Source organism: Coffea arabica, chromosome 6e (genome assembly GCF_036785885.1).
Source record: "Coffea arabica cultivar ET-39 chromosome 6e, Coffea Arabica ET-39 HiFi, whole genome shotgun sequence".
NCBI classification, from domain to species: Eukaryota; Viridiplantae; Streptophyta; class Magnoliopsida; order Gentianales; family Rubiaceae; genus Coffea; species Coffea arabica.
Genome location: NC_092321.1, coordinates 57,194,528 through 57,207,757, shown reverse-complemented (window position 1 = coordinate 57,207,757; position 13,230 = coordinate 57,194,528). Strand labels below are relative to the sequence as shown.

The 13,230-nt window shown below is 34.8% G+C and overlaps 1 long non-coding RNA gene across 3 annotated transcripts; it reads left to right on the top strand.

Moving 5' to 3' along the window:
* Positions 1 to 5,699: 5,699 nt before the first annotated feature.
* LOC140009675 (uncharacterized) lies at positions 5,700 to 12,860 on the top strand. 3 transcript variants are annotated; one of them, XR_011817190.1, is made up of 4 exons: positions 5,710 to 6,070; positions 8,914 to 10,149; positions 11,813 to 11,868; positions 12,596 to 12,860. It is a non-coding gene; the product is annotated as an uncharacterized lncRNA (long non-coding RNA). The 3 variants fall into 3 exon arrangements; XR_011817189.1 differs by having other exon boundaries at positions 5,700 to 6,070; positions 8,914 to 11,868; XR_011817191.1 differs by lacking the exon at positions 11,813 to 11,868 and having other exon boundaries at positions 5,711 to 6,070.
* Positions 12,861 to 13,230: the final 370 nt, after the last annotated feature.

The following is a 13,230-nucleotide window of genomic DNA, read 5'->3' as shown; positions in this document are numbered from 1 at the left end:
TTTTTTTTAGTAAGTTTTAGTTGTTTAACTAGTGTTTTTGTGTGTTTTGTAGGTGGCAATGGCAAGGGTTCATGCAAATGATTTCAATGACAAAAGCGTCTATATTGAGGCAAAAAGGAAGTTTTCATGTTCAATTGCTGCATTTCATGCATTTAAAGTGTTTCGTGTTAAAATTATAATCATGCATGATCATGTAAAACTTGGATTTTATTCAAAGAATATGAAAGCAAGTGGAATGCGGAAGGTTGGCCAAGCAAATTTGGAGGAAAAACTGCAGAAAACAGCTTTTTTTGCAGCAAATCCGGCCATAAATTCGGCCAAATATTGGCCGGATTGAAGGGGAGAAAGAAAATTTTTTTCGGGCTCACTAGCCAGAATCCAGCCAGAAATCCGGCCAAAAACTGGCCGGATTGTAAAAAAAAAGAAAAAAAAACTGTAGCAAATCTGGCCAAGAATCCGGCCAAAAACTGGCCGGATATGCAACAGCAAAAAAAAAAAAAAAAAAAAAAAAAAAAAAAAAAATCTACCCAGAATCCCTCCAGCAATCCCTCCATGAATCCCTCCAATTTCTGGCCGGCTTATGAACAGTAACCAGCGTAAGATGAATCCGTTTCACGGATTCCTCACAATTTTTCTCCCTTTTTCTTCAACCCAACTCACACACTAACACCTCAAACACACACCACTTACTAAAACACCACTTTTCACCATTTAATCTTCAAATAACCTTCACCAAATCACTTTCTCCCATCCTCTAGAGTGAACTTCATAGTTCATATTCTTTCAAAAACAACTCTAAAGTGGTTTCAACCTTATGATTAGTTAGGGTTGTACCTTCTTGAATCACTCAATTGAGGCCGAATGGGGGTGAGTTTCTTGGGGGTTTTCACATCTTATTCATCACTAAACATCACCAACCCACTTTGAGGTAACAAATCTTCACCTAACTTTGTTATTTAAATTTTGCCATGATTGAATATTTTCTATTTTTAGGCAATTTTTAATATGTGAAGTTATGTGTATTTATTTGAGCTTATTGATACTATTGGTAATTGTTAGTGATAAATATATTTTGTGATTTGCATTTATTGTATTTATTTGGTGAATTCTTGATAGTTTTATGCTTAATTTGGCTTGGTGACAAAGTTGCATATTAAGTAGCCAAATGTAGCATTTTAATTAGCTTAGTGGGAGTTTTTGATATTCATGTGAGTAATTTAGATTACCTAATGAATGAAAAGGTGCTTGATTGAATGATTTCTTGAATTCTTAGGTAATTAAAAAAGAAGAGGTGAATTGAAGATGACCTTAATTGATGAAATTCATAAATGCACTTACAATTTTTGTGGTTCAATAGTTTTTAGTATTTCATGAATTCTCACGAAGGTCATTTATATTTTGATTTGGTGTGTTTGCCTCCATTTTGAGATTACTTTTGTACTTGAGGGGATTTGATGATTGATGACAAAATGTATAAATGGAACTTACTTTGTTCGTGATGGTGGATTTATTGTGTGAAATTAGCTTCCCTTTGCTTTGGATACTAATGCACATATTTGAATAGCAAAGATTAGCTCATTTCATGTTTTTTATCCCTTGAACATTGTATGGTTCCACATGCTTGATCATTTTTCCTTTTTCCTTGAATTGCATGTTTTTGTTGATTGCAAACTTTTATTTTTAAGAAGTTGATTTGTTTTGATTTTGTCTTTTCCAGGGTACAATAATTAAACTCTCCATTCTTACCCAAATAAGGTTGGAAATTCATCACTTGGCCATGGATTTGGACTACGCAAGTTCATATGAGTATTATTTTCTTTTACTCTTTATTTATTTTCCTTTTCTCACATTGAGGACAATGTGAAGTTTAAGTGTGGGGGAGGAAATATTTGAACTTGCAAATACTTTCGATGTGATGATATTTTGTGGATTTAAATTCTTAGAAATATTGGAATTGTGTTTGAATTATTTGCCATGTGGATAATTTGGTTGAAATTGGGTTTATTGGCAGGGAGTTTTCATCCATTTATAAGGAGAAACTCTGTAAAAAATTTTCTAAAATCTTTTCCAATATTTCACTATGGCCTAAAAGTTCTTCAAATTTTTGCATTTTCATTCAAAAAGGGCTAATTTGTTCCAACTTTAAATGTTTAAATTCTTCCAATTGTTGAAACTTTATGTGTATTTTGGAAGGTTTAGTTCTCATTTAACTTGGAAATGATTATTATGCAATCAGGATTTTTACATTTTAGAAAGTATATTTGGTAAAGTGAAGAAAATTATGCTTTTAATTTTACATGTTTAATGAGATTTCTTCTCTTTACTTAATTTTGCAAGTAAGTGATTGATATAGTCAATAAAAGCTATACTCCTCCTTTGATTTAATTTTCTATGAGGAAAAATCGATTTATTTTCTGATAAAAAAAAAGAGAGAAATAAAAAAAGAAGAAAAGAAAGTAAATAAAAATTGTTCTACTCGTACCAAGTAACCGGGGGTTGACATCTACAAATGTCGATATTCGTGTAAAAAGATATTTGAATTAAGAGTATGCATAGCAACTTGAATAAGTGAAATGTTGAGTAACCGGAGATCTTTACCTAAAAGTGTCGATTTTCGCGTCAAAAGGCATTTTCACTATTTAAGTAAAATTAGTGTGAATAAATCCCTCTTAGTTATAAAATAATAATAATAATAAAAAGGATGATTATAGGAGGAGGAATGTTATAAATTGACTATATGATTTGCTTATTTGTGAAATTAGGTTAGGGTGAGAGATTAAGTTTAACTTGTTAAATTAGGGTATAATTATCTTTCCTTTATTTGATATTATGAGTATTTAATGTAATTTGAACAATTGTATAATGATTATTTTCCAAGTTTTGAGGAATTAAATTTGATAAAAGTGCATATATTGTTTCACCTCTTGAATCATTGTAGTTGATTATGTATGAATTGCTTGAGAACAAGCAATGATTTAAGTGTGGGGGAGTTTGATAAGTGACTAATTTACGTTTTAATTGTATGACATTTTATATTATTTTTAGTCACTTTGGTTATATTACTGGAAGAAAATGAATCATTTTGACTATAATTGGTGAAAAATGCTTTTAAGTAATTAAATGAGGTTTTTATCACTTTTTACTTGGATTTTGTGCATTTTGACAGTTTTGACACATTTTCGTATTTTGGCTATAACTTGAGCTACAATGATCGGATTGAGATGATTCTTAAACCAATTTGAAGATAAGAGATAGATCTACAACTTTGGTAAAGACATCTGATCCAGTTTGAAGGTTTTCTAGGTCAAAAAGTCGAATTACAATAGCTAATTTCTATTGGTCGAAGCTGAAACAGGGCAGCGAGCAGTCAGAGTATTTTGGTCATTTCTCAGCCTACACAGATCCAAATGAGGTGATTCTTGATGCATTGGAAAGCTAACTCAACGCATACAAGTTTTATGTTTTGGTCAAGAGCTAAATCGGCTTTTATCATCAAGAAAAGTTCAGTTGAAGTTGACGCAAAATCGGAGCAGAGCTGGAATTGAACAAAAGTGCACCAAAATGTCACTGTAGCAATCCGGCCGGAAATTGGCCAGATTTATGGCCAGATTTCTGGCTGGATTGTGGTCAAAGAAGGCTTCTCTTTACGCGGAAAACTCAATTTCACCTCCACTAAGTCGCATGTAATGCTAGACATGTGAGAAACATTACCAGCTATAAATGGGAGGTGTAAGCCTCATTTATTGATCACCTTTCGTCTTTATATAGCCAAAACTTGCAAGATTGAAGGAAAAAGAGGGACATACGGGAGAAAGTTTGGAGTGCAGAAATGTAGCTCTTCCATTTTCTGTGTGCTAGATTAGTTTAGCATAGAGAAGTGTAGTTCATCCATTCTTGTATATTGGCTAGATTAGGATGAAGATGTAGATGAAGAAGGAGGAATTGAAGCTCAAGTGACATGGGTTATCTCTTCTCCAACTCTTTAGCTTTTGTTTCAGATTCTTAAGTATAGTTAATATGCAAGTTCTGGATTTTGTGTTCATTATGTATCTTTAAAGTTTATACCTTGGGTTTGGTTGAACTTTCTATGATTGTTAGTGTTTGTTATTTGGTTATTTGATTGCCATTATTTGAGCAAGTTAATTAGCACTTTGGCCCTTTAAATCACGATTAATCTAGTGCCATTAATTGTGATTATTTAAGGTGTTGTTTCTGCAATGAAAATTGAGATTTAACACTAGTTCAAGAAGTGCTAAACAAAGGGAGTACACTCACGAGAGTAGATGTGCACCTATGTGGTTTTAGTGATTAATTTCATGTAATTTCATTGAAGAAATGAACTTGTAACTAATTTCATAACCATGAGAATAGGTATGGATTAGTTATGAGTATAGTTGATTCACTACGAAAGTAGGTTTCACATGTTTAAGGAAATTACACCATAATTAGCTTAGATAGTAGTATTCAATGATCCAAATATACCACTTGCATGAGTAGTTAGCGATACCACAACCTAAGGAGATTTCATTTGTTATTTTCTTGCATAAGTTCAGTAGGCTTTACTTGTTATAATTCATTGATAGTCTAAATAATAGAGAAGCTTTGTAGTACCGGTAATTGCAATCTTCCTTGTGGGATCGACCCTTAATACCCTATACTCGCTCACGATTCGTATACTTGCGATAAATCGTGTGTGAGGTATTTAGGAGTTTATAAATGTAAAACTTGATTAGGATGAGTTTAATGTTATATGTATACCCTACGCCCGTCACATATAAATTAGTAGTGAGATATAGAAGTCGGGCCACGACGACGAAGCCGTAAACCCAGGCAAACCCAAGAGCAAGGGGAAGAGCAGGAATCTACAGTTAGCCAGAACCAGGATCAAGGAACCCGTATAAGTGATCTAGTAGCTACTGCTTTAAATCGGATGACTGACCTTTTAGAGTGTATAGCACCCCGACAGGATCAAGGGGTTGGGATTGTTAATCAACCTAGGAAACGAGAGGTAAAATTATCCATTACGAATTATAAAGGGTTGCACTTAAGAGAAACAGGAAGCAACCTAGGAACTAGAAGATAAGATGTGAAAAGAATACTTGGAACTCTTTATAATGGAATGTATGAATTTCGAGGGTGAAATTTCTTTAAGGAGGGACGGATGTGAGAACCCGAGAAAATTATGTGTATACCCTAAAATTATTTTATTTTATTTACTTTGATATGAGAAAAATTATATATAACGAATAAACGGTTACCTTAAATGTCTAATTGAATCCCTATAAATTGAGAATTTTGAAAATAAATTCAATAAGTACATGTCTAGAAGTGTAGAAAATTTCACGAATTAAATAAATATATGACATGCATATCGTAAATTGTGTTAATTTCAAATATTATTAGACACGTAACCTAAACTAGAAGTGTAACAAGTACATGTCTAATAAGTTTTTCTTAAAACTAAATGTGTTAAAAATCAATGTAAGAAATTTCCCACGAAAATACAAATGAAGTTAGGAGTTCATGTATAAAATTATAAAAATTTCAGGACTTAGAGAGTAATTAAACTACAACCAAAAGACCAAACTAACCTTAAAATTCTAGACTAATTACCATGCGGCCATCACTTGAGCTATCAGAATTTCATAAAAACAAATGGAACCGAATGGAAGCTAGGCAATTATCTGCTAAATCCAAGCGGTGGGAGGTTAGGATCTAACTGAGATTGGGAGGTGAATTGAGACAGCTGTCAGGAGGGAATGCATCACCAAATTGCTGAATAAGCAAGAACCGAATGAGAACAGCGTAAAGAAACAAAAATTGGCGGTGGCTGAGAGCAAAACCAAAGCTGTCGTCCTTTCTTACTTTCTTTCAAAAACAGACTCGAGTGAGTGAGAAAAGAGAGAGAGAGCAAGGTTAAGAGAAACCAGTTACAACTTAGGTAAGCATCATAATCAATTAGCCAGAGCTGAGGAAGGGACTGCAAGGAACGGGAGAATCGAGTGCTAGGAATTGAGGAGCTGAAACCGAAACTTGAGCAGCCTGCAACATCGAACTTTAAGGGGAACAGGTAAGATTTTATAACAACTCGCTGTTTAGTTGGTATAATTGGATAAACACCAGCTGCATGTCGAATTTAGCTATGAATTTGAGCTTGTGGCTGAAGTAAATGTCGGGCAGCAACTGTAAAATTGCAGGAAAAGGGAAATTGCAGAAAACTGAGATTAAAGCCTGAACCTGCAACTGTTATCAAATTTTTCTTGGGATGATAACATTAAGAAGTGCATGCAACAGATATTTCTTCAGTATTCTCGTGAATTCTGATCATAAACTGTCATCCTTTCTTTAGGATAATTTTTAGCTAAGTCATTACCCTCTATACGTTCAGTTGGGACATAAAACTGAATTCGATGGAGTCTGATGCATGCTGCCATGCATCAGGTTTTGCTGCTAAACTCAGGCACGGGATTTAGCCCATCTTTCCTCTGAATTTTGGTCATGAACGACTCTGCTTAGCATAGGATAACCTGCAGTAGATTGAGTGTCCTCTGCATAAGTGATTGAGACCAGAAACTGAGGAAGTAAAGGCGAGAAAATGTCAAAAGATAAGCCACTGTTTTACTGGAAAAAGTATTTGCTGCAACCGAGGGGGGGAGAAGAAAGAAACTTTGGTGATCCTCTATAAACTTTAACTTCTAAACCTGTGTAGTAAATGTAACATGTCATACGGACCTTAAACCTCAACAAGGAAGATTGGAACCAGTAGAAACTCAACTAAATACTAAAGTAGAAATGAGTGCAGGTTGGTTGGCCGAGGGAGTGAAGCAGAATGTGCTTTTGTCCGGCCATTTTTTACCCTGAAAATGTGAGAACTGGGTGTCGATGCTTTCATAAGAAACGTTGACGCTATAAAATTTGCCTCAAACCCATAAGTGTAGCTCCAATTATGATCAAAACACCAGAGATTGGCAAAGTTGCCTTTGTCGTTGCCTCTCTCTTGTTTTTCCGAATGCATTCTACTTGATGCTGGCAGTGAGGAAACCTATTTTTGAACAGCATTTCATCTAATTTCCAACCCTGTAAGCTTTCATAAATGATAGCTAAGGTTGCTCTGAGATTTAACGACTATATCTAGTTCCACGAGTAGAGTTAAATTAAAGCAAATGAGAAGAAAACTCATGATAGTTATATACCTAAATTGGCTTCTAATCACTTAATATTGTCTTAACACATATGTTAAAACCTATAAATTTGAGGGATGAGTGTAGTGGAATAAAATTTAATTTACAAATAACTTAGAGTTTAACTAATTTAAAAAGGGAACCAATGGAATATTCCTAAGTTTTAAACTTAGAATCTTGAGTAGAAAATGTTGTTGGCCTAATCAGCAACATCCCTCAGATCCCGGTTCGACGGGACTAACCGCCCAACCCGTGGCACCCAGGGGTGCAGACCCTCATGCTGGCCGAGCGTGGTACGGTGCTTTGCGCTGCCATTGTGGTTAAGGAAATAAAGTTGCGCCTTCACTAACAGCTATAGCTTTTGGTGCAATGGTAAGCGCTTGATCCTGACAAGTGGTATCAGAGCGAGGTCGCGGGTTCGAATCTCCCTGGCTGTTGCTGGGGGAGGGATTGTTGGCCTAATCAGCAACATCCCTCAGATCCCGGTTCGACGGGACTAACCGCCCAGCCCGTGGCACCCAGGGGTGCAGACCCTCATGCTGGCCGAGCGTGGTACGGTGCTTTGCACTGCCATTGTGGTTAAGGAAATAAAGTTGCGCCTTCACTAACAGCTATAGCTTTTGGTGCAATGGTAAGCGCTTGATCCTGACAAATGTTTTAATCCTAATGTAAACCTTTTATATATAATTAATTTGGAAAGTATGTATGTTTCTTGATTTAAGATAATAAAGTCAATAAGTCTCGAAATAAATTGGGGAATAAATATTGCGTATATTTTGTATTTTAAGGTCAGACTTGATTTTAATAGTTTAAACAATAAGGTAGAATAAATGTTGAATATGTTATATTTTATATTTTAAACTCAAACCTAATTCGAATGATTTAAATAATTGGTGAACATCTACAAATTATAAATTTACCATGGAATTATATATTTATCTCAGGAAGTAGCTGCGAGTCAGGAAACAAACCCGAGACTGGAGAGTAAATTATTTGGATAATTTGGGAGTGTTTTCCGAATTTATGTGTTTAACTGTTTATGTGTATCTCAGTGAAATTATGTGACAAATGTGCTTATTATGAATTATTACTAAATGATTCCTTGTAAAGTGTATCTCAATTATCCCTTGCCTTCTAAGTCGAGAGTGTACTTTATTGCACTCGATTTAGTTGAGCTTGAAGGTCGATAATTGACTGAATGTTACTGTAAGTGTGCATGAATGTAAGCCGTATGTATGCCTCGCCGCATCGGCTGAACTGGGCCCCAAAACCCTCTGTTCAACGGACTATTCAAGCCAGCAAAGGGCTTGGTCGGGTAGGACGGTAGCTTTGGGTAAATGTTTCGATATACTTGAGTATTACCATGAGGTTGGGAGATTATTGAACTGATTATTGAATGTAGTGGATTGTTTATTGTTTTAGATGACATAAGGAGGTGAATTGGCGGAATGTCCAATGATATTGAAATAAATGTACAATGACAGTGAAATGAGTGTCTCTTGACACAGAAATGAATGCTTAATGACATTGAAGTGGCTCTAATGCAAGCACCGTATCCTTTTAAAAGTGATTATTTAGTGAAGTGTTTCCTCAATTATTTAATGAAAGTGATTGTATAGTGAAATGTGTACTACTTGCTTAATTGTACTGATTTAAGTGTTTATTAAATGTAACTTGCTCGGCGAACCTCACTGAGCTTTAGCTCAGCCCTTTAGTTTTGTTTTCCTTACAGGGGTTGAAGTCTGAAGGATGATCAAGTAGAGTTAGAGTGTTTTGGGAGGTCTAATGTTATATATTGATGTTAAGACCTGCATTTTGTATCTCTTAACGGATAGATTTATATTTCACAGAAGTTGGTGATGTACTTAAGAATGAACGTTTGGATGATTCACTTTTGTAATTTGTAGTGGATAAAGCTTTTGTCTTACTAAGAAGTATTAAGAATGGATGTTTGGATGATTAATGAGAATTGTTATTTTTGAAGTTAATGTTAGTGAATAAGTCCTGGTGAGAGTCAGGCGGGCGGTCCACTAACTTCTAGGGTATGCCCTAGGAGGAGACCGGGCTGTCACAGGTAATGTGAGAACTTGAAAAATTACGTGTAATTTGCATTTATTTTATTTTATTTACCTTGATATTGAAAATATAACATATAACGAATAAGTGGTTAAATTAAATGCCTAATTGAATTTTTATAAAATTGAGAATTTAGGAAATATCCTAGAATGGTATAGAAAAATTTTACGAATTAAATAAATAGATGACGTGCATATCGTAAATTATGTTATTTGCAAATATTACTAGACACGTAACATACACTAAAAGTTTAACAAGTACATGTCTAATAAGTTTTTCTTAAAGTTAAATGTGTCAAAATCAATGTAAGAAAACTATTCACTAAAATACAAACGAAGTTAGGAGTCCATGCATGAAATTATAAAATTTTAGGCCTTGGTGAGCAAATAAACTACAACAAAAAGACCAAACCGACCTCAAACTTCAAGACTAACTACTATGCAGCCATCACACAAACTATCAGAATTCAGAAACAAAACCTAGAGAAAGTAAGATTTGTTGTGATAGGAACCGAATGCAAGCCTCTAATAGATCAAGCGGTGGAAAGGAAAAGGAGTAGAAATTGTCTGACAGTTTGGGCGGTGGAACATTTGCTGAGTTAAGTAATGACCAAGGGAAAGGAAGTGCTCTGCCATTTTGGACTTCAACCGAGAGCAAACAAATAGAGATAACAGAGTACTAAGCTTTCTTCCTTTTCCATACCCAAAACCGAGAGAAAGAGTGAGAGTGAGGGAGCTCTCTGAATCCATTCTTTCCTTCCAGTCAACCGAATGAGTTAGAGAGTAAGGTAGAAAAAAGGGGAACTTGGAGCTTTCATCATGAGGAAACGAAGGAGGAAGGAGTCTGCCTGCGGGTTTCTTCTTTTCCAGCTTCGATTGTTAGAAAAAGGCAGGTAAAATGCTGCAACAATCTTTTAATTATCTAGTATAACTGAATACTTAAGCTGCATGTTAAGTTTTAGCTAGGAAAAATGAGTTTTGGCTGAGGAAAAATTCTGTTTAATGACTGATTAAGAGCTACAAGAAAACTCTGTGATGGCCGAGAGAGTGGACCTGGAATTGCAGCTTGTTACCAGAATTTCCTTTGGAGAATTATGCTAGGAATGCATGAAATAGGTTCATCTCTGATCTTATAGGATATCTATTTATGGAACTAGTAAAAATGTTGATAGATTTGGCTTGAAATGTTGAAAGAAAGCTGCTGAAATTTTTCAGCATGGCCGAGAGAAGGAAACAAAATTTTATCCAGCTTTCCCTTTGAATCTTTGGCTGTAAATTTCATATTGTTGCACAAGATACACCGTAGCATGATAACTACACTCTGCATGTTGAGCTGGAGTGGAAAAATGAAGAATTTGTGGAGAAAGTTTCACATTTAAACTGTCAAATTGCTGGAAGATTATATGTTAGCTGATGACAGATTTATGGCGACTTCTTGGTGGAATAATTTGCTGCAATTACCTGTTATTTGATTCATTTCATATTGGACAGAATGTATGTTAAGTGTTTAGTGTTTAAAGCAAGCAAAGGATGGAAACCTTGTTGAAAATTTTGGAGTAATGTTGCTGGAAAATCTGTTTTGCTGGCCGAGAGAGGGTGAAGGCTGAAACTTTCATGTTAATTTCGAAAATTCCATGATAATTGGCTGTAATCTTAAGTAAAACATCTTATAACATCTTGTCCTAGTTTTCATGTACATCTTATTGATTTTAACACTTGAAAAGCTGGTGAATTGGAGCAAATTTAAACAACAAGCAAACTAGAATCTGGTTTAGCTTAAAAGGAAAGAAATGAAAAGTTCACTAACCTTAATCTTTAAATTTGGCATGAAAATAGTTTAACCTTAGTTTAAACACCTTACAAGACCTTAAATTTGGTATACATGACTATTTCCCTTGTTTGAGTTGATAAATTTGATGAATCTTGAAGAGAAATGTGAGGAAGGTTGCTGGAATTGTTGCATCTTGTGTGACAAGCTAAGGGACTTGAGTTCTAGTAATTTAAACCTTAAATTGGTGAGTGATTAGCAGTCGGACATAAAGATAAATGGATAAATGGATGAGAAAAGTTGTTATATCAACTATAGGGATCTAAAAGGCTATAAAACTTATATGAAAAGATATACAAATAAAACATGATTCAAACGGCTTTATAAGCATTGTATGTTCACCGTTAAGGTAATAAACTAGTTTTACTCATGATCATAAGTAAGTAAAAGAGATTTATAGGACAATAAAGTACCTTAAAGGTAGTTATTTCTAAATTTATCTTATTAAAGGTTAATGTTGAGTTTTAGTACGATAAATCTAGCAGTATAAAAGTAATGAAGTCACAATACTGGAATTGCTACTTAAACTTCCTCTCTTTTGAAAATTAAAAGTCGAAGTGACGAGTGAATGTAAGAAATGCACTAGTCGTCTCATTTAAACAAAGCAATAACTGAGAATTCGGCTGGAATGGTGACTTGAGGCTAGAATACAACACGTATGTTGATTATACTTTAGAACCTCACCAAATGAGTAGTTAAATAATTATGGCAATTATAACTTGTCTCAGGAGATAGCGGTGTGCAAGAAAGCAATTCCGAGATCGAAGTGTAATTTTTTATTACGGTGAGTGTTTCCGAATTTATGTGTTTAACTGTTTATGTTTACTTAAGTGAAATTATGTAATAAATGTGCTTATTATGAAATATTGCTAAGTGATTCATTGCAAAATGTATCTCAATTGTCCCTTGCCTTCTAAGTCGAGAGTGTACTTTATCGCACTCGAATTAGTTAAGTTTGAAGGTTGATAATTGATCAAGTGATATTGTAAGTGTGCATGACTGTAAGCCGTGTGTGTACTTTATCACATTGGCTGAATTGGGCCCCAAAACCTTCTGTTCAACGGACTATTCGAGCCAGCAAAGGGCTTGGTCGGGTAGGACGACAGCTTTGGGTAAATGTTTCGGTATACTCGAGTATTACTATGAGGTTGGGAGATTATTGAACTGATTATTGAATGTAGTGAATTGTTTATTGTTTTGGAGGACATAAGGAGGTGAATTGGCGGAATGTTCAATGATATTGAAATGAATGTACAATGACAGTGAAATGAGTGTCTCTTGACACTGAAATGAATGCTCAATGACATTGAAGTAATTCTAATGCGAGCACCGTATCCTTTTAAAAGTGATTGTTTAGCGAAGTGTTTCCTCAATTACTTAATGAAAGTGATTGTACAGTGAAATGTGTACTACTTGCTTAATTGTACTAATTTAAGTGTTTATTAAATGTAACTTGCTCGGCAAACCTCACTGAGCTTTAGCTCAGCCGTTTAGTTTTGTTTTCCTTACAGGGGTTGAAGTCTAAAGGATGATCAAGTAGAGTTAGAGTGTTTTGGGATGTCTAATGTTATATATTGATGTTAAGACTTGCTTTTTGTATCTCTTAACAGATAGATTTATATTTCACACTAGTTGGTGATGTACTTGAGTGATGTACTTAAGAATGAACGTTTGGATGATTCACTTTTGTAATTTGTAGTGGATAAAGCTTTTGTCTTACTAAGAAGTATTAAGAATGGGTGTTTGGATGATTAATGAGAATTGTTATCTCTGAAATTAATGTTAGTGAATGAGTCTTGGCGAGAGTCAGGCGGGCGGTGCGCTAACTTCTAGGGTATGACCTAGAAGGAGACCGGACCATCACAGTTTGGGTAATGGATACCCATTGGCAATTGATTAAAGGGGGCTCAGGTGTTAGTTTTTTGGAAAAGTATAGTTAATTTGAAAAAGTATTACAATTTTTTTTTCTTTTTTTATCTGCTAAAATATTTAACCTACTCATACTCCTACTCTATTGGGGGGAGTCTAAAGAGGCATGTGTGGGAGTTAGGAGCGTGAAGAACCAAACCGGACAAGTACACTGTTGCACTCTCTGAATTTTTTGAAAATAAGAAGTATTATACTTCTTGTGTGATACACTAAACAG